General features: G+C 29.4%; 1 protein-coding gene across 3 annotated transcripts in view; it reads right to left on the reverse strand.

The window, feature by feature from the left end:
• The window catches only part of LOC116766878 (protein bric-a-brac 1-like), a 28,225-nt gene extending 16,850 nt beyond the window's left edge, over positions 1-11,375 (reverse strand). The window contains exon 1 of one of the 3 annotated variants that reach the window (XM_032657015.2): positions 11,139-11,375. The gene's annotated coding sequence lies outside the window, so the exon portion shown is untranslated. Of the gene's footprint in view, positions 1-11,023 lie in introns of all 3 variants that reach the window. The other 2 variants (XM_032657014.2, XM_032657016.2) reach the window with 2 other exon arrangements.
• Between the last annotated feature and the right edge of the window lie 11,241 nt (positions 11,376-22,616).

Raw genomic sequence — 22,616 nt, forward strand, 5'->3', positions numbered from 1 at the left:
TAAATACTATAGGAACATTATTAATTAATTTCCTATATACATAGATATCACACAACAAATATGTGAAATAAACACGTGTAAAACTGGACCTTATGTCACTGTTTTAATTACTAGAAATAGACAGCAAATATAAAATAGTAAAGAAATAAATGCTGATAATAATTTTACATCAAGAACAATAAAAGTCGAAGTATAAGAACTGACATAAAATTTCGTATAGAAATATATTTTTTAACAATTGAATACGGATCATGGGAATAATATTATTTCAAAGTGTTGTGATCCTGTCTTATTCTTATGGATTATTTCAGTCTGAATGTACATAACTCTTCTTATAATTGTAAGGACGTCTCCACACGTGAGAACGATTGAGTTATGGAGTGTTGCGTAATTACGGATACATATGAGGTCCTCGCTAGATGAACAACGCAGTATTGTCGTGTACGGTGTAGTCTAAAGCGAGAAATAAAAAAAAACACACTCATTTCTCTTGGCTTGGATTAGAGCAACAGTTTCATACATTACTTATTTTACTAGGGTGTATATTATTGTTAGTTATTTAGATAATTATTTTTCTTTACAACACAAAATATAAAATACTTCTAATCGCTTTTCATATGCGAGTACGCCCTTATAATACACGCGCGCAGAACACTGCGTGGGGATCAAGGTCTTTATAAACGCACACATCTAGCCAATACCTATACCTATAATATATAGTTACCTATCAACGTACGTCGGCTGGACATCCGGCCGCACCTAATACCAAAATGCCCTGAAAATTTCAACCAAATGCTAGCATCCTTGACAGTTGTTTTTTGTTAGTTTTACGATTAAATGTCAATTTAAAATTTTGTTAAAATGTTCTTAACCTAATTTATATTTTTTCAATGTGAGTTTATATAAAAATAAAAGTAAATACTTTTTATATTAAATAATACTCTTGACAATCGGTCATCATATATGATATTTAACTCATATAGCCAGTGAATAATAATTAAAAATAATGTTTTATTATGTACAAACACATATAATTGTAATTCAAATATACCAATACGTACTTTTCCGTATCAATAGCATCAATGCATAATGCATAAATAAAATATCTAAATAAAGTACTCTTTTATATATAAAGGCGTAACACATGTCAGAAAATACTTTATATAGTAAAAATAAAACGTGACAATATTTTGCGCGGGAAGACGCGCCTACGAATTTTTGAACGAGACACTTTCTGCCATAGCAATATATAGTTGCAATAAATTGTATATAACGTTCAGGAACCTTATCCGTTTTTGTGACAGTTTGAAATGTTGGATTTATAGCAGCATGCTAACATACTTTGACCATAAAATTGATTATCAACATCATATGATCTAAGCTAATACATTTGAATTACGTCCGAGAGGTAAGAACAATACGCGATGATGTCTTGTTCAATTTAGTTACAAATGATAACGCGTAATGAATCGGAATATATTAAAATGTTAATATGTTTATATATATGAGATTTTTTAATTAATAAAACTAATTGTGTATACATGGAACAAGTTGTACATTTACATATAATAATGTAAAAACATTTTTTTTAATAGCTTGGACTAGACACAAAGGAAAAAAAACGAGGTCTTTTTTATCTATTGTTACAATTGAGATGTTATAGATAATTAATTTCTATGAAGTTTTTTTTTTTGGGAATATATGGTTAAACATTCATGCTAGATCAATTGAAGATAAATATCGCTATAAAAGGATAACCGTATAAAGTTTACGAGATTTATTACTTCACAAACTATGCACAGTCCATACCAACGGTGGTATCCACTATTGGCGAGGCTCAAAAAGGAGGAGAATCGGGTTATTAACTTGTAAATGTATATTTGGAAATTATAATATTTTATTTTTATTAATATTCGATTTAATACATGTTATACGCAAGTAATACGTTAATGCATATTTAAAAAAATCCTTATATATTGAAGTCCAACAGAATAATTCAAAATTAAATAATATTTTTTTTTTAAAAGCAATTCATTCGCTTGGTACATTGTTAATTTTAATGATAAAAAGAAAAATGTTAATTTCTTTGTAATATTAACTAAATGGTAATCAAGAAAACCTAATTACCTGAACAGGAGATATGAGATATATTCCTTACGCTAGTTAAAAGATATGATTAGTAAATATTAATTCTTCATAATGCAGTTGCAAAGAATTCTATTAAACAAGTTTCACATTTTTTTTAATTAGTCCAAAACGAGTTTCAGACTTGAGAATCCTCGAGAGTGACTATTAATAATAATACAAAAAAGATTTTAAGTGTTAACCCACAAGTAGAACAATAAGCCAGTCTAAAAAGACCTTGAATCTCATCAAGCTTTTTAAATGAAATAGCGTATAACGTAAAATATTTTTATATGATAGAAATGCAAAGAGAAGCAATTTAATAACAAATCCTGTATATAGGTCGCAGAAGTGAAATGAAAGTTCTTCACTTTGGTTATCTGCCAAACCTAGATTTATGCATATACAAGCCAGGAAATGGTTGCCAAAAAGGCTACAGAAACTCGAATTTATCCATACTTTATTCTCAATGCTCATTACCGTGGTAGTGATCCAAAGAAACTAACACTTAGTAGTTTTCTGTGTATTTCTTCTTTTATATAACTAATACGTGCTTTTATATTATTTTTTTAATATTACAAAGAAAGTACAGGTAGACAAATTGTTCGTAAGTAAAGGCTGATAGTTTTGTCGGATACTTTTAAAGACATTAGGCACGCACTCAGACAGACGTTTTAAATTTTAGCTTTACTTTTGCTCTTATTATAGAAATTACTGTTTAGCCTCATGGGGATTTCCAAAACTCGAGCGTTACAAAAAATGTTACTTGCAAAACACTGGGTCAATGACCGGTATCTAGCATAGTAATCATTTATTTGATGGTTCACTACAAACTTCCTATACGTTAATCGTGATTTAGTAATTAGGATATATATTTTTTTCCAGACAGCGACATAATGTTGGCATTACGTAAAACCAGTGATATAAATTTAAGATATTCTGCGAAATAAAATGTTTGAGATTGAATGGTTTCTGTTAAAATGCCACCGAATTCTTTGCCTTAACTGGAAAAAAAATGTAATATTTATGTTAGCTATTGACCATAACAGTAGGAATACCGGTAGGTTTTTTGATATATTTTTTTTTATTCTTCTCATATATCTAAAAGTTTATGGTCAGTCGTTATAATTTATTTAAATGATATATAACCGTTAACGGACGCCTTAACCGCCGTTCAATAAGTTAGCGTGGAACTATTTAGTGCTTATTTTTTGTGCACCTTGCGATTGTAAGATAATTATAGTATAATTGGATTAATGAACTTTTTTCTATCTTTACCATAACTTTGTAACTTTAACATGAGTACTGAACTTTTTTAGTTTTTCGTTCATTAAAAGTTCAAGAGGGAAATTTGCAAGATTTTATATTAAACAAAATTTATACTAAATATTATCTTCATTTGTTTTTTACAAAGCTTTTTATATTGATACATTATTTTTATGAATCTGATTGTATTTCTACATGTGAATTCCATGTGGATCATCCGAATGCCTCCGATGACGCTGAAATTATCATCAATTTAATTTAATGAACTTAAATATATAACAATGGAATTAACAGAATATTTTTATAATTGATGCTCAAAGGACAAACCTCAAAGAGACTTCAACGAGCTCTTGCCCTTTTTGTTAAATGTACTTAAGTGTTTACGCCGTAGCAACATTAAATAACTTCGTAGAACACTAACTGAATATTAATTATGTATTTATATAATATTTTCTTATGATAAATATTGTTGTCTAGTTATTGATATTAAAAGAGACTATACTATTAACTAACAGAAAGTAATTGTAGATAATTTTATATAGGATAATTAATAAAATTAAAACAATAACAATTAAACAAACGTCAAGAAAGACAAAAAAAAATATTCATCTTAGTGTGGTTAAAATTCAAAAATTTTTGTAAGTGATAGAGTAGGCCACGAACAAAAAATTATGTTCCAGTTTGAGGTTACCAGTAGATGTTTTTAAAATGTACGATAATAATTGTAGAGGATATAAAACAATTACGTTATTTTATATATTTTGATTATAATTTCTTTAGTATTCATCAAAAACCACCTAATCTTATAACTTATAATTAGCTTGTGGCTGTCATCTTGCGCATGGTAATCTCATGGAATTCAGTATCTTTACACTGAAAGGAAAGACATAAAATATGGACAATTATATACAAAATCTTATATATACGTATTACATGAAGTGTGTAAAATTTTTATCAATGCGCTAATTATCTTGTATAATGCAAGCGCTCAAGGGCAAAGTATGCGCCCGGACATAAATGCTCGTTCGACTATTCTTCATGTGTGAGTTATATAACCTAGGTTACTATTGTAGTGTGTGTATGTGTGTATGTGTGTATGTGTGTATGTGTGCGTGTATGAGTATGTGCGTTCTGTGCATGTGTAAACAGTCGTCGGCGGCGGTTAATTTTTCGATTGCAGATAGTTGCTATGCCCGAAATATAGAAGCGGATGAATTTCGAGCCAATGTACGCATGGGAATAGATCAAAGCTCGCGCACACGGAATTGTTATTGCACGCATGCACACATATAAGACAAGGTCCTGCGTCTCATAAGCTAGATGACTTAGACATGTATACATCTATCTACCTCCGTTGTTTTAAGTCTCAAGGTCGTCTGGTTTGAGTGTGTATGAAATCGTATCAAATAAAAAAAAAACATCGCGCCTTTTCAAGTCTATGCATACATTTTAAAATGTTAATAGCTTGTATAATAGTTCCGAAACGAATTGCTCTTTATCAGTGACAATGACAATGACAACATATGCGACCAATACGCATTTATTGCGAACAGCTGATATAAGATTTTACGATTGAAACAGTGTATTACAGTAATGCTTAGCAGAAATGTTGATAAGAAATGTTAATATTTTAAACATGTTATTACACTTTGGCTTCCTGTTCCTAAGTAACAGGGAATATGACATGTCACATGTGTTAGTTATACGAATTCGCTATTTTAACATTATTTCTTAACCAACCAATTTCAACAAATTATCCTTCATTAGTTTCGTCTTTGAAGTGCTAATATCGCTGGTCCAATAAATGTTAGAAAACGATGTTTCTGACCTTGAGAGCAATAAAATGAATACTACTATATCTTTTAGATTTTAGTCAACTAAGAAGTCATGTTGTAGGTCATGTTTCAAATATTAAAAACTTTTTAACCCTAAAAAATTACTACCCCGAGTGACCACTTCAAGGTAAGTCTATAGATTAAGAATCCCTCCTAAATTTTTCTCGGGTTGTTCATATTTTTTATTTTTAACAAATATTACACGACAAATGTAAGTAGTTATTATATCCAAATTTGTTCAGCCGGAGATGAAACAGAGCAGCATGTCAAAATGGTAATATCTAAAATCGGTACGACGGACGAAGGCCGCGCACAATATTTAAAATTTATACAAAGAATAAGAGAAACATTAAAACCAAACATTTCCATTATTTCAGTTCCCTTATAATGCACTTAATTACGTGGGAGTAATTTTTCATTGGTAAAGTGTAATGCGAAGATATCCTGGAAATCTCAGATCGGATCTAGAATTTTTTTTTCTATACTTAATATATTTAATAGAATTCGACCCATTATAAAGCTAATTTGCTATATGACTATAATATTTAAATATAACTAAAGGGAAGCAAAAATGGTGTTATACAAATAATCTGAAATAAACAATCATTTTATAATGACTAGGACATAAGTCACTAATAAAGTTGTTGTCGGTACTATGAGCAGGAACGCAAAACGTTGTTACTCACAACAAATATGTTTGTGTTCATGTCTACCATCCTGTCCCACGATTAATCATTCACTAAATCAATATATGTAAAATAAAATCATTCAATCATTAAACTTTTTTTTTTTAAATAAGATCTCGTTGGAGTAAAATAATATATAAAAATGTCGTTCGTTAGTAATATTGAGGCACAAATCATCAGCATTTTTCAATATCAACGAAGTAATTAGTCGGATAATACCAGACTGAGGCTAAGTCGTTTGGGTTTCTTTAGTTGGTGCGCTTGTACGCTAGAAGATTAGTCACGATATAACTTGCATTTAAAATTGAAATAGAGATATAATGGCCGTTTCTGGTTTCAAAACTCTAAAGACATTTAAAAAATATTTAGTATTCATTGATTTTGAAAACATTTAACATAATTAATTATTACCCATTTAGTGACATATTATGGATTTTTTGTTTGACCTGCGTAAACCTGTCTATATTTGTACCTATTGTTCTTTCATAAGATCTCTATAGACGTATTTGAGTCTGCATCCATAAAAAAATATAAAGCTTTAAAAACTATATTAGATGTATTTTATATATATAATATGTTTTTCGGATTACTACGCGTATTTTATTATTTTAAAAACTACATACTCGTACTCCCGACGTTTCGGTTACTTTGCAGCAACCGTAATCACGGGCAGATGAAATGTGTGCCATCACATCTCGTCCTCTATAGTTTTTTAAAATACATATTAAAATACGCGTAGTATAATCCGAAAAATATTAGTTGCATTTAAATGAATACTCGCGAAAGTCTTAGACCTCATTATGAGCCTGTTAATATTTGTATGACAGGTTGCTGTTTTTTGGAAGTGCCGGTTAAAGGTAGTTTAAACTAACTTCATTTTAACATTCCCGTATTCTTAGACAGCTTCCTGTGTTTAAAATACACTTAGTTTTAACGTAGCTTCGATTAAGTGATTCTGATGAAATTAATATAGATTATATAATATATACGGTACAAGAGTGGTTTTAGAACACTAATTCATACAAGTTAATCGAGATTATTGTATATATTTTATCCAACGTATGCAAAAAAAAATTCTCGTTTGAATCAATAAGATCGTCATACAAAAATATATAAGATATTAAATATCAACTATTTTAGAGTTAATATTAATTCCCACGTACTTTATTATAATTAATATAGTGGAAAATTTATTACATTTTTTTTAAAGCAACTGTTACTCGTAAAAATAATTTCAACTAATCCCGCAAAATACATTGGAACCAGATGAGTAAGTATTTATCATCACTCAAATCTTTTTTTTAAGCATACAGCTTAAAGCAGATTGATTTTTAATTGATTTTGACATGACCAACCGCGAGCTGGATTTACTGTGGTTTCCGTTATTGAGAATATCGAGTTTTTAAATAATTTATTTTTGGCAATTTTCGTTTACTGAACAAAAACTATCCTTTATCTCAGACGAATACATTCTATACATGCTCGTTGTATGTTTGAGCCGTTTTGCCGGTGACGTTTTTGATAATTTTTCAAAAACGATTAATTATTACTGAGGAGATTGTTTAATTTATTACTCGAATTAGAAAAGTACTAGTAAAGTTAACAGTGCAACACATTTGTATCACAACACGAACGCTATAACATATTTTCTTCTTGTATTATATTAAAATATTTGTTGCAACACAGCGATAACATGCAACAGTATATGTAGAAGATAGTTTGTAAATAAACTATTTTCCAAAACGAAATATTCTTTATAATTTATATGTCAATTTAGAAATAACTTCAAATGTATTAGTAACCCACCGGTTGGAACGAGCTTCGCTTGTTCTTATGGTATGACCTAGCATCCTATCTAACAATTCTCAACGGCAGTAAAAAACTAAACATAGGGCAAATAAAAATACAATATTTTAATTACAAAATTAACAAAAAAAAAAGCTTTAATTCAAAGAACTCTTTCAATGTTATAAAATATTTTAAAATCACGAAACGTTTTTTTTTTAACTCGTAATCGCTTCAATATATTATTTACCAAAAACGACAAGTGTACTTGAATTCGGTGTGTTTGAATATTTTACAACAATATGTACGCATCAGATAACCTTGAAATTGCCTACAATATCAATTCGTTATCCGTTTTGAGATAATATATCTATATACAGGTACGTGTGTAATATATACATATATTATATATATATATATATATACATATAAGTGTCAAGATTGTCATGAATAAAAACATAGTACTAGTCGGAAAACTGTGTCATCTGTAAACTTAACCCGCGCTGTTGTAAGCTAAGTGAAGCTTGAAACAGGAGAAAACTGGATAGAGGCATCGCAGTAATTTTTTGTTCAGTCATTTTATAAGGCTTTAGAATATATGATATATATGTAACATGTTTTAGAAATTTTCAACAAACAGATAAATATATCTCATTAGATTTATCTAAATAATAAACTACTTAAGGATGTGATGCTATTGATAGTATTATGTTCCCATATAAATTTATATAATATACACTAAACTATATTAACGATTAGTAACTATTTGTCATTTAAGATTTAAAAAGTGTAAACGTCTAGTTTTATCTCATAAGATAATCCTGGCGAATGATTTATTTGAAAGAAATATTTAAAATATTTATTGATATTCACACCAAATAGCGCGACTCTTAGCATCGGTTATCATTCCGACTGCTGATTAAATGAGGTAGGTCAAGAAAAAACGAAATAATCAGTTTTATGTAATCCCCTTATCTCTACCCTTGGTCATTATATTTTTTTATATGAATTACAATTTGAATATCCTTTCGCAGTTTCGTTACCGAAATAGAAATACATAAGTCGATTTTGTTTTTATCGGTTTTTCTAATATAATACATGATTTTCATTGACCTGATTCTCTTAGACAGCGTTTCCAAGTGACCCGGGAGGCGCAATTACAAAAAGTGCAACATCAAAGCCCAAACTGTATGGCATTTGTGTGAACAGCAACGTGGAAAATATATTTAAATCCTGAATAAATATTATTCAGTTTTTATCTATCATATACATACCAGTTATTTTTAAACATACTTTAATCGAGAATCATTTTAAAATACGATGTTTCACAAGCACTCAGCTAGCTTATGAGACATAAATATACAGAATGATAAGATAATCTATCAGAATAATAAAAACATAAAAGCAAAGATGTTAGACAAAAGTATGAAATGAAAGTCAATAATGAGTTATGGTGGTTGTGTCACGATTCTTAGTGAACGAGCCTCGACCTAGTTCGATTGGAGCTTTTGAATTTGAAGCGATGGATGGATCAAATTTTCAAAATCAATTATTAAGATAACCTCAACCATATTTACTTAAATAGTTATGTATTATTATTATGTTTAAACAAACTAAGAACGTCAAGCCTTAAAGTTAACGCTTGTCAAAACTTTAACAGCGTCTGTTAAGTTCTGCACAAGTATGTTCTGATTCACTTGAATTATTGTAGTTTATGTTGTTTAAAGAAAATAAAATCCTACGTTATTATTTAATTACTACTTTATACCTCCTTAAGCGTTGTATGTGTTTGCACTTCTAACAGACAGTGGTAAAGCATACGCAAAATATTATCTAGGTTTAACCTTGGTCTGTTAAATATAACTAATTTATTGGAAGGTTAATTTTAAATAAACACCGAACATTTCGTATGCGATTGAGTGGATTGTAAAAAAAAAAACTGATTAATTAATTAATTAAGCGAGAAATAAAGTCTTGAATACTTGAAATTATAGAAGTTATAAAGTAAACGTTACATGAAAAAAAAAATCTATTTCATACAAAGGTTTAAATCTATTACTATTTTTATTCGGCTATATGGAGTCATCGCAGCCGAAACAATTTAAAAACTAATGAGATCTAAGACTTTTGCGAGTATTCATTTAAATGAAACTAATATTTTTCGGATTACTACGAGTATTTTATATAAAAAAAAACGTGTAGAAATTTGGATAATATTAGTTTCATTTAATTTAAAAAAATACAATTGTGACGGTAAGGTTATTAGCTACTTTGCATGTCATTATGCATATTTTTTTTTTAGTCTGCGAATATTTAAATAGTCTTATTATAATTTGTAATTTATATTCGTATTCTCAAAAATATTCAGGAAGTGATGAAATTGCCAGTGCAACAAAGATTAGCTTTTGTTTCTAAATGAAACTACACTATGAACAAGTAATGTAATAAGTCTAGATGCATTGTAAGTTAAATAATAAAAAAACTATACAGGCGTTAATAGAAGTGAAAAATACATTGAATAGTGGAAGATAAGATAGAAAAAAAAACACGGAAAATTCAACGTCACCACTCAGTAGAATGTATAACAAATATTTACTGGGTACATTACCTATTTTAAAAACCATGCAACAGTAACATAATTAGAACGATAATTAAAGCCCAGTATTGATTTACAGACTTGAAATTACAGAAGAAAAAAATCCAAGCATATAGATAGATGAGTACATATCCACAAAATGTTTATCTTAGCTTCAAACTTCTAATCGTGACAAATGTTATTATAAGAAATAAAGTATTGGCGCCTAGGAATTAAACTGTTTGTAGTAACATTAATGGCTGAACAAAAAGTCAAAATATTATACAAAGTCTTATATAAGCATATCCATGCACTTTATATAGGTTACCTTATACTTGAAACATATTTTATATATTTGTCACAAATCAACGCTTGTAAGTAAAGCGCCTACAAATAATAAATACTGAAATTTGGAACATCTGCCTCTAATTGTGAATGAGAATGTGGTCACTACCGGCGTAGAGGAATTTTATGTGGAGTGCACTTTAATACAACGAGATCGTTATGGGCATAACTAGTTTAGGAATGTCTAATATTATGATAAGATAATTTGTATGCACTAATAATGTCACACGCTATAGTAACAATAATTGTAAGAAAATTATCATGGAAAAATTTTAAAGCTGTGAATTGCAATTATTATAAAAATTTGTGTCATTGGAAATTTTGAGACAGCACTTTCATATGTAAGCCTGAAGTCGTAAGCTTACCCGGTGAGTCGGTTAGTTGTCCTGCTAGCAATTCGGACCTACCTATAAAATAACGGTGTGCGGAGTGCGCGTACGGCTGAAGTGCGAGGTTGCGCTAGGGCGCTCAGGTTCGACGGCGGGCGGCGCACAAACACTCACATTCAAATATTCGTCTAACCTTGCGAATCGGCGCAATCCGGGTTCCATCCGACGGTCGTCGCTACAGACGGGTAGAAGGGCTCGCCTCGGTAACAGTACTTTAGAGTCGAGTGTTATCGGCGCGGGCGTCGTGCCGGGCGGCTGGCGCATCGGCGCGCCGCCACCGGTGTGGTCGCGAGGCTGCGGCGTGACCGCCGCGCTACATGTCACGGTGCGGCGAGCGCGCTCTTAGCGCCTTGGTCACCGACTCGCAGTGCCGTCGCCGTCCTACTGTCTGCCCGACGACCGCGACGGCTGACGGCGGCGCGCGTTGCACCGCCCCGCTGCACTCCGCCCGACCACCTCACACACCCGCACACCCGCACACCCGCTCACCCGCACACCGAGCTCCCCCTCCGCCACCCCTCTCCGCTAGACCACCCGCTCCGCCCCGAAGAATTTTCCGCATCGGGTGGGAAAAATCGATTGTGCAGCGAGCCCCGAATAATTTCGGCAAGACGCACGGCGCCCTTGCGTCCTCGCCGTGGACATCGCCGCGACCAACCGGCCGTCTGCTACAATCGAGTTCGATCAGATATCAATCTACTGTCACGACTTTTACTTTGAACGAATTCTATAATACACACGTATGTTTGGAAAATATTTCACTGTAACAAGTTATTACAAAAATTTTCATATTCAAAAGATGGAATGTACTTTTGGAACTGTTTTCTATAGTAATTTCAGGTGTGACAAACAACCAAAATTTTCAATAGTTTCGTAATATAACTCTAAAGCCTGTTGTAATTCGATTAAAACTTATATAAAAAAAAGTATTCACTTTGTAAAATTTAATTTTAGGAATAAGCTCTAAAATATTCATTGAAACGTTGAGGTGATAAAGTTTTTATAGAAATATATTCTCCGAATTGGCGAAGTGAGAGTGTATCGACACTACAAGAACAAAGAACAGAGATTTATTTGTGTGAATAAAGTAGCTATTGTATGAAAATTGAAGAAATAATCTCATTAATTATAAAAAACTATTTTATACGAGCATTTTGTTATGAAGTTTAATACTGTAAGTGTAATTATAAAGTCGCGGACATTAAGACAATGGTTTTCAAATTATTATTTCATAAAACTAATATGTAAAATTCAGATATGAAGTGCTTACTTACTTTGAGGAGTTTTATGAACGATGGATACAATCTTAACAGACAAATTTGTTAGTTAGTATGGGTAAACATTTCCAGACAAGTTTCTTTATTGAATTGCACCTTACAAATATCATTAATAAAACAAATGCATGTAAGGGAGGGTTTTATTCCATAAAATTGTCACCTTATTATTGTGTGATGGATAACTTAACTGGGTATATGGCTGTACAACAAAGTAACTCATGTTTAAAGTGCAGTAACAACATATTGTGGTCTTGTTTTAGACATACAAATGTTTGAGAAAAAACTACCCACCATTCCAGTTTTCTATTGAAAGGAAATAATAGGTGATTATTAAAAAAACATATGGCTCACTTAGTACACGTTTTTACTAACACTGCTATCCTTATTTATATATAAATAATAATTAACACCTAAAGGGTAAGATATTATTGGTAGTCATTTCACTTATTGTGTCCGAAAGATGTTTATGTTTGTAAGTCCTTGTTGGTTTTAATGTATTTTGTTAAATGCAGTTATGCTTACTCCGTACGTGTCTTAAACTGTTACGCTGAATGGAAGACAAGTTTTGATAATAAGTTAAACAATACCAAGTATTCATATTCTTATTATAAATCAATTAATTTAATAGAATAGAATTAATCACGTGCATATTAGTTTTTAATAGTTGTAAATATTTAAACAACCTATTTTATATTCTTAGAAATTATATAAGTTGCAGTTATAGTATGGATTAAAAATAATTTCATATGTCACAATAAAAGTAAATTCGTGTGTTATACGTCCTAAAATGTTGTTTTAGCTTTAATTTATTCACTTTATTAGTGCAAGCAAAAACATTTCTAAGAATATTACATAAAGTATGACAGTTGTTTGGTGTTGTGTTTCTATTAAAACATTCAACACATACTCGTTGTATCGAAAACGTTATAATCGTATTTTTTTTATGAAATAAAATACGTACATTAATTTTAGTGACTCGTAAACTTTATTATGATTATTTTTTCTATACGCTTTTAGTTTTGAGAGTATTACTTTAGCTTATTCTTCATATGTTTGTTTGTTGGATGCCAGTGTAATATTGTATAGACTTAAAAATCTTTACATCTCTTTTTTGTCTGATTTTTCTCCACAATTGTTATTAGGAGTACCGTTGCTTTTGTTATTAACGTTTTCTTATTTGGAAATAGAATAAGCCTTATAAAATTCATATAAAATTATCAGTGTACAGCAAAAGTTTTTGTTATATTTTATATACTAATTAAAATTATAAAAAAAAATATTACTCTCATTTAAAACTCTTAAATATAACAACATTTTTATATAATTAAATCGCTAAAAGTGACCAAAATTGTCTCATCTAAACTTTCCAAGTTTTAAAATGACAAAGTTCATGCACTCTCAAACAGCGACTATTAGGTCATAGCCCTTAGCCGGGGCTTTGTCCTGCGAAGGTTCAAAATACTTGAAATTTTCAGCCTTTGAATGAATCGTAGTTAATTTATAAGTAGTGACTTTATGTCTGCGTTGTAAATAATAAGATTATTCTGTTCAAAATATTTAATGGTAAATAAAGATTAAGCATTCAGCAAATGTATCTCAAATATCTGCGATATCAAATGCTACTAAGAAAAATATAATAACGAAATAGCAATCATTTAATTAAACATTTAAATTATTTCCAGTTCCTCAAATTAGCACTTATTAAAAATAATGTAAACGATTTTATAGCACTAATATATATATATATATATATATATATATATATACTTAAATATATATTATATATATTTATATATATATAATATAAATAAAATACATACATATATATAAATATATATACATAAATATGTATATATATTATATTTTATATTTATATTATACTTTTTATACCGTATATAATATATATAAGATTATATATTTTTATGTGTATTTTGTCACTCACATTCGATTCATTGTAATATTATTTTTTATCTACTGCCTTTTCTAAATCAAGCCATCTAAATAATAAAATTTAATGTCTCAAACGCGTAAGAGGTCTAGCGTGATTGAATCTGAAATCTCTAAGTCAAGTTACAAGATATCGAAGGAGTGCCGCACTTAACATTATATCAATATTTTTTTATAGGTTTTTGGATGGATATAAAAACTCATAATACTTATTCATGCGAAATCTTCCAAAAAAAACCTTAATAAAAAAAAAATCTGATATATACGAATTTGCTTAGGGAAATTATACATGTACTTATATAGCCAGTACCCTAAAATCTACATTGGTAATGAGTGAAAATAAATAATAAATGATTTGCAACTTTTCGTATGTATCGTAAAGGTTCTACACGTATACATATCGAGTAATAGTATTAGTTAATAATCTTAGTAAAGGTCCAAATCGTTTGTAACTTTAGATACTTAACACAAATATTAACTGATGATATAGGCAATACAAAATGTATAATAGTTGCAAGTATGGGATTTATTAAAAGAAGAATGAAAATAATTATATTTAATAAAGTTGTCACTGAGTAAAAATTATCACTCTGGGTGGCATCATCCGAGGTTTGCATAGTCAGCTTACTTCTGGGAAACATCGAGACGTGGGATTTGTGACTTGGACAACATTGATACTGTGACGTCTCCCAGTTTATAGGAATCTTTTTATTATATAAAAATATAGGGATACAGCGATTTGGTTATGCAACAGTTAAACAGTACTAGAAATCTTAAATAATAGAGTCTGCAACTTCTATTAGCTCATGATGCGATAAACACTTCTAACAGATTATATTCCCGCTCCATTAAGAAAAGTGAAATCTCGCTTTATTATTCTTATGTACTTTTTTGAATTTTCAAAGTGAAAAAGTGATAATAAATCAATCAGTTTATGTCAATATAATAACAACTGCATTAATAATAAGAGCTCTTTTAAAATAAATGATTTCTTTACGTACTGCTCTTACTCTGAATCTCATATTTCTAATTATAAGATGAACTTTTAAACAAGTCTCTGACAAAAAATATCTTAGTTTTACCTGTTTATTATAAGATCTTTGTAAGTTTTCTAAAGTCGGTGGAAGGATATTAAAGTCCGAAACAAAATTAAAGGAAATCAGTGCTTCATTGACGCTTGGTTTTTGTGTATCAAACCCGCGTGAAGCCGAAGTAGTTCGTCACACAAAAAGTATAACAGCAAAAAAAAACTATATCAAATGTCGTTTTTGCTTGAAGCAAAAATTTACGGCGGAGACGTTTTCTACTGTCTGGAATTACTGCAATACATTTTCCTGTTACAAATTTCTCTATGAGGAAGGTGAATAAGATTTTTTTTAATTAAAATCAATTTATTATATGATATAGTAATATAAACACATAAAGTTTAAGAAAACTTAAATCTTGAATTATATAGAATTCATTTACTTTTTCTGTATTTATTATAAATTTTAAGTTTCTAATATCATATATACATTCACAAAATGGTGCTTTTATACAGAAACGGTATAGACAACTTGTATAATATAAAAATATATTTTTAACGTATTAAGCGACTCAATAAATTTTTGCCATTTGCATATTCGATAGGGTCGAAGTCTAGTGTTCTCCACGGTCTGACGCCTACGATTAAAATAAATAAGAAAATAACAGAAACTTATAAAGAATAAATGATAACTGTGTTAATAACTGTAGCTGTAAGGAGTATTTTAAAATCTAAATATTTATAGATAAATTGGTTTTGAACGAATAAAACTCGCGAAAGTCTGAGATCTCATTAAATTGGTTTTGGTTGAATTTTTGCTTCGGTCACAATTTTTTTTTTTACATATATATAACATTAGTTTTTTGCAGTTCCGGTTACATATAATATTTCAAGTTGGACCAAATCATTATAGTTTAAGAAATGTAATTTAAAAAAAAATATTTATATTAATGAAAATTTATATTTTGTGCTCAATATTCAACTAACAGGCAATGTCTGTTTAATAAAAAAATAAAAGGATGATTTCAAACGTGACTTAATATTAAGAACATAACAAACTTTGGTCTCAGTGATGCTTTTTAAGCTAAAATTATATATAGAACTATTATTTACTTATTATAACTATATCTTATTTACACAAAATAAACTATTTCATTCTGAATTAAAAATAGAAAGCAAAATCGATACCATGCAAGAACTAACATTTTTTAAATACTAAAAAGACTCTGTGTTCTGTTTAATTAAACATCTTAATTGTGAAAAGAGTGGAGATTTAATCAGCGAACACAGATTTCAGAACACCGCTTAAAAGTAGCAACGAATTACTATGTATGAATGAAGGTATCGAGGCGTACTTTTGTTAAGCAACACGAACTTTAGACAAAGAATAAAAGAATTGCAACTTACAAGATTCGTGTATTTACATGGAATTTTTACTGACATCGGTTATCAGCTGTTAAATTAAATACTTGAAGGATTTTGTTAGATGCCCATAGAACTTAATCTAGGGTCAAAATTTTTAGGTATATATTTTATATTGTTGTATACATATAATTATGCGTATACTAATACAATAATGTCTTCATTATGTTATTATCTGAAAACATTATTTATTTGTTTCATTGATCGCTTTGGCAAGAGGAATTAATTGAAAATATTTTAGTGCTGCGTTTGTGAAGTGGTGGTTAATATTTTAAGGATCTTAAAAAAAATTATCCCAACTCTTAGAAATTAATTATTGGATGTATTGAAATTATCTTCTGAAAGGGAATACTCTATCTACCATGGAGATCCCCGCCACTCTAATATAAAATATAATTTAAGCTATAACATCCATAAAATTTATTTCTCTCCAATAGTTACTGCATTAGGGGTGTGAGAATATTGTTGGCTATTAGTCATAATGCGACTGAATTAAAACTTTTAGTTTCATCCTTGGAGACAAAGGCTAACGTGGACACAATTAATACAAACAATAGCTCTCCTATTAGAACAATTTATATTTCATTATAAATTATCGAATAAATCACTGACCCTATTAAATAGCGATTCTTGTTGCTTTTACATTGAAGGTGTGTTTGTTCCTTTTGAATGGACTTTCTACAAAAAAATATTGGACACATGGTCCCACTGTTGTGACAAATTTTAAAAGCCATTTGTGACATATATACACGTTCTGGGTTTGGACTTTTCATTCAGTGGAAATTTTGACTGTAGGTTTTGCTTTTATTTGAAGATCTGGTCAAAAATAAAAGATTTGAAAAACTCTCTCTCCATTCATGAATTAAATACATGGAAAGATGGATTAGATGAAGCCAAAGAAGTATTCAATAAAATCAATAAAATTGAATGGTTGAATAAAGGTAAAGGTAATTGATATATAATTAAATTTGAAGTAACTCAATATTGAAACCACTTCCTTCAAACACTTGATAAATAAAAGACAGTACCTTTTCAAATGAATATAGTCTAGAACAGCAAGAAATTATATGATTAGACCAAACAGTCATCTTGTTTTAATTAGGTACGCTTTAGAGATTGACGAGTCACTAACACATGAGCGGAATATAATTTTCATATAGATACAGAGCTGCACTTTCTACTTTCACTGCCCAAAACTACAATCTCGTCTACGTGGGATTTAAAAAAAAATATTGACAATTAATAACTATTTTGCATATCAGAGATTAATATGAGAAAGATAAAGTATTCTTAAAGAGTCATAATTTCTCATGCACATTTACAACACATTTAAATTTAACTACATTTTCGGATTTAAATAGCATATATTATTTCTTTTTATGACATTGAGTCCTGTCTGGGGATACGATGACTGACATGCAATAAATAAAAACTAGCCATTAGTAAGACTTTACATTATTAAACAATACACCAACATTTACTAGTTTTGTTTTTGAAATGTCTCCTTAAAAACATAGATTTATTGATGAAAAATATGGAGACTGTGGGCGTTTGTCTTTAAAAGTTTATCTTTAAAAATTTTAAACTAACGAAAAGTACTATAACGTATAAAGAAACAGTGACCTGCTTATTTCATACAAATATTTCTTATAACGACAAGGTTAAAATTACTTACAATGATTTTTTTATCAGTCATGCCGCCAGTAACCAGTAATAATCAAATTATATCTATACGACTATATTAATAAATGAAATAAAATATAAATAATAAAAATACCTGCAAGGACTATTAAATCATAACTTTACGACACATAAAAACGTCGTATATCAAAACCTAACATTGATTTTTTGTCTCTAAGCTAGATTTAATAAAAGAAACAAAAAGTGTGCTTGTTCATGTGTTCGTCTAGCGAAGCTTGCTGTGTGCGTGTGAGGTAGGCTCTAGACATAGTCCAAAGAGTGCACCGCGCTAGTTCTTTTACGGAATCATTTTTTGTGGCCCGTCTACTTCTGAGCATGTTAGGTACCATTTTTTTTTACAGCCAGTCGTTCCGTGACCTCGGCTGACATTAAAAATTGTTATGCCTTGTGCATTTATACAGCTTTTTGTTTATTATAATTTTTTCATTTTAATATATCGCCATCTTATCTCATATTCGACGTTATACTTGTGAATATATATATATATATATATATGTATATATATATTTTATTTATCAAACAATCTATGTCTTCTGAGTAATAATATTTGCATAGCTTTTCAAAATGACAGTTTTAATATTAGATATAAAGATAGATAACCAATTTTCTTCTAGGTTAATATACCTTAAGGTTTCCTTAGTTCTATACTTTTTATACTGCTCGATGATTACCCTTGTAGAGACTAACCACTCACGCTGCTATGATGATGTTCTATAAAGTGATACAGCCAAAATCACTCACCCTGTAAAAATATGGATGGGAGTAAAAGGAAACCTATGTCAGATATCAAATTCTTCGCTGAAATAGTTTACGAAATAGTTCAATTGAACATCTCAAAGTAGAAATTTGTATCTAAACAGCTTAGGAAACCTTATCTAATGAAAGTTAAACATTTCAGAACATAATTTTTAATAAATTGAGACATGGATAATCTAGAACTTTTAGTCTTCCAAAAACTTTTTGTATATAACCAACTTATCTGTTGGTCCTACAGCCATCAGACTACTTCTTCTTGTTTTTTTCTCCTACTGCTACGATATGGGATATTTTAAAATCTAGGTGACCCGGGACTTTCCACTTTAAAAACATAAGAAATATATTGAGTTCACACAATATCTTGCAGTTGTCCAAAGATATCGAACACCAAACGCAATCGAGGCTTGTCTATTCATTAACTATTTCAGAAAATTTTGTTATTTTTACAGCTGTCATTGAAAATAATTTTGAATTTTTTATATGTAAACAGTAGATAATTCAATGAAATCCAAACAAAAACAAACATTCCTGTCAAGAATACTGTTAATCATAATTTTTTTTCTACTAATAAGTTCTCAACTATTTAATTTTCACTATATCACTACAACTATATTAATATATTATAATAAATGCGAAAGACTGGATGAATATTTATTACCTGATTATAGCAGATAAACTGTTCGTGTCTGAGTGAAATTTCTGAAAAAAATACTCTTCTAGTGGAAAAAGATTTAATGTATTAACTTATATCATTATGCTACACGAGCGAACCATGGGCAAGGAGCTTGTATCATCAAAAATTATATATTAGCCAGATATTTATATCTACATACATAATAAGAAAATAATAATGCGATCAACAGTAGGCTACAGTTGGATAGCTATACAAAGTATTAATAAAATAGTATTATGAATCTTTTACAAATATCTTAAATAAACACAATTAGCTACATGCTCTCAAACCAAATAACGGAAATTTTATTCTGAATAAATGCGTATTCAGCATGACGTAGTGTCTTAGTCTAGTCAAACGTCAATGACATTTTACGGAAGACATGTTCTTTCTGCAGTAAAGAAACTACAAATTAATTTGTAAGAATCCCAGACGTTCATTTTTTATGTAAAAAAATTAGTCGCAACATATTTAAGCATTGACAAGTTTCGACAAGGTTTCGCCACAATGTCATTGACCTTTTGACAACTGTATTGCAAAAATTGATTTAAAGCAAATAATAATAAGTAACACCTAAAGAATATATCATGAAACGATGAAATACAATATATATAATGTAGGAAATTCTATGTGTGTGATCTTAAATTTTTTTTTTTCTACAGACTTAGGAATACATAAAAATAATTATTAAAAAATATATATTTATAATAATATACCCAAGTTCTACATAATATGAGACATTTACGGACGTTTAACATTACAAGAAACTTTTTCACGCCTAACATATAGCAACAGTAGAAGATGGAATTTTTGAGATAAGTTTAATTTAATATCCGCTTCATATAAAAGGAATGTAATTTGTGTTAAAAAGCATATAATTTGTTGAAGTGTCGGCAGATAATTAATTTTTTAATTAATATTCTTTTAAACAAGTATTGCAGAAAGTTTGTCAAGGGTTTATATAGATAGGGTTCTGTACATATTTTAAAGTATTTTTTTTAATTTTGAAGGATCCCAAATTTGCTTTATACTATGCGATATTTATGTTATTATTATTGTGCTAGAGAAAAACTAAAAGGTGAAGTATATTCATTGACCTCGTGGAGAATGTCCATTATGAGGAACGACAACTGAGGGATAATATTATTGTGTTATTATTACCAGTGCCAAAAAATCCTCCAGTAATTATCATTGACGTGTAAGCGTGACAATGTCGAGTAAGATTTAAGAACCTTAGAGTACTACTTAGACCTCGGAGTAAAACTTAAAATACAGATTAAGAATCTTAATTCTAATATTTATGGAAAAAAAAAATTGAGGGAGTATTGGTGACTCCACGTGAGACAGCACGTCCGTGATTATTAATACTTTAAGAATCTGTTCATTTCCTCGACGACTTATAACAATGGCTTTATATTTTCAGACAATATCAAGTGTAAAGTAACCATAAATTGTTCAAGATAAGAAATATGTTCGAAATAAGTAGAAAAATCTATAGTTACTGGATATATAGACGGCAATACGATCAAATAATTTCCTTAAGCCATCCCTTGCTTCAGATAGCACGTTCACAGTCACGATAATGCCAGAGGTTTTGGTTTAACTTAGGGCAATCAAGTTTTATATTACAGGTGAGTTTCCACTTATACTATTCTGAAAGTGTCTTGAAGGTCAAGTCATAAAATTAAGTAGGAATAATAAGATTACTTTCACTGTAATATTAATTTTTTTTATCTACATTTCTCCCATAAATTCTGGTATTATATGAAGATTTAATAATAAATTTATATTAGAAGTTATTCAGAAAATTTCTATAATTATCAATTTTCCATATAACTCGTATTTTACTTTCTATATGATTCAATAAAAATTTACCTTAAATCAGGTCACTAGACGCTTTACAGAAATGAAATATACTCGACTTTGAGTTGAGTATACTTTCTATGGTTGTCGTAGCTCAATAGCTTACTGTGGACGAACATTCAAAACTAGTTATTTAAATCAATTTCTACATCCCAATACCGAATACGATAAATTATAATAAAAATTATAATAGCCTGACGTTTAAATCCCATTAGTAACTTACCGAACTCATTTTCGTCATTTAGGGATATTAATTTTTTCCGTAAATAGAATTTATATATATCAAGCAACAAAATTACATATTCTATAATACTTTATTCCTGATGCCTAGATGTTTATTATAAACAAATATACGACATTTTTTATGTTTATAAGTATATAAATTTTTAATATTAGAATATAAAATGTATTATATTGAGTAGTTTAATAATAAAATATAAAATGTACTATATTGAGTAGGCTAATTGTGGACTTGTTTTTGCTTATGACATTTCATAATCAAATAAGGTCACTAACTTGTCCTTCGTGTTAAGTCTGTCTAGACGTCTAACCACCGGATGTACTCGTATTTTTCTATAAGGTTGGGCCTGCGCTTTCACTAATGTGATTTTTTTTTTGTTACTCGTGCTTTGTTCTGATATATTAATCAAATAATACACACATAATGTTCTCTTTTAAAATTTACTTGAACACTTGATGTACATTTTTGGTATTCCTTGAATTTTTGTACATAATATTATATTTAGTACATGTATAAGTAATAGAAACATTAACCAACTAACTCATTTTGGGATGAAAAATGTTGTATTAATATAGTTTCAATTATTAATCTAAAAAATATTTATTGTTTAATTCAAGTAAATCGAAACGGGCGAGGTCGTATCGATTTGCCAATTAGTTTTTCTGACTCATTCACTATCGGTTCCGTACATTACTACATCACCTTAA

The sequence above is a fragment of the Danaus plexippus genome, chromosome 10, assembly GCF_018135715.1.
Source record: "Danaus plexippus chromosome 10, MEX_DaPlex, whole genome shotgun sequence".
NCBI classification, from domain to species: Eukaryota; Metazoa; Arthropoda; class Insecta; order Lepidoptera; family Nymphalidae; genus Danaus; species Danaus plexippus.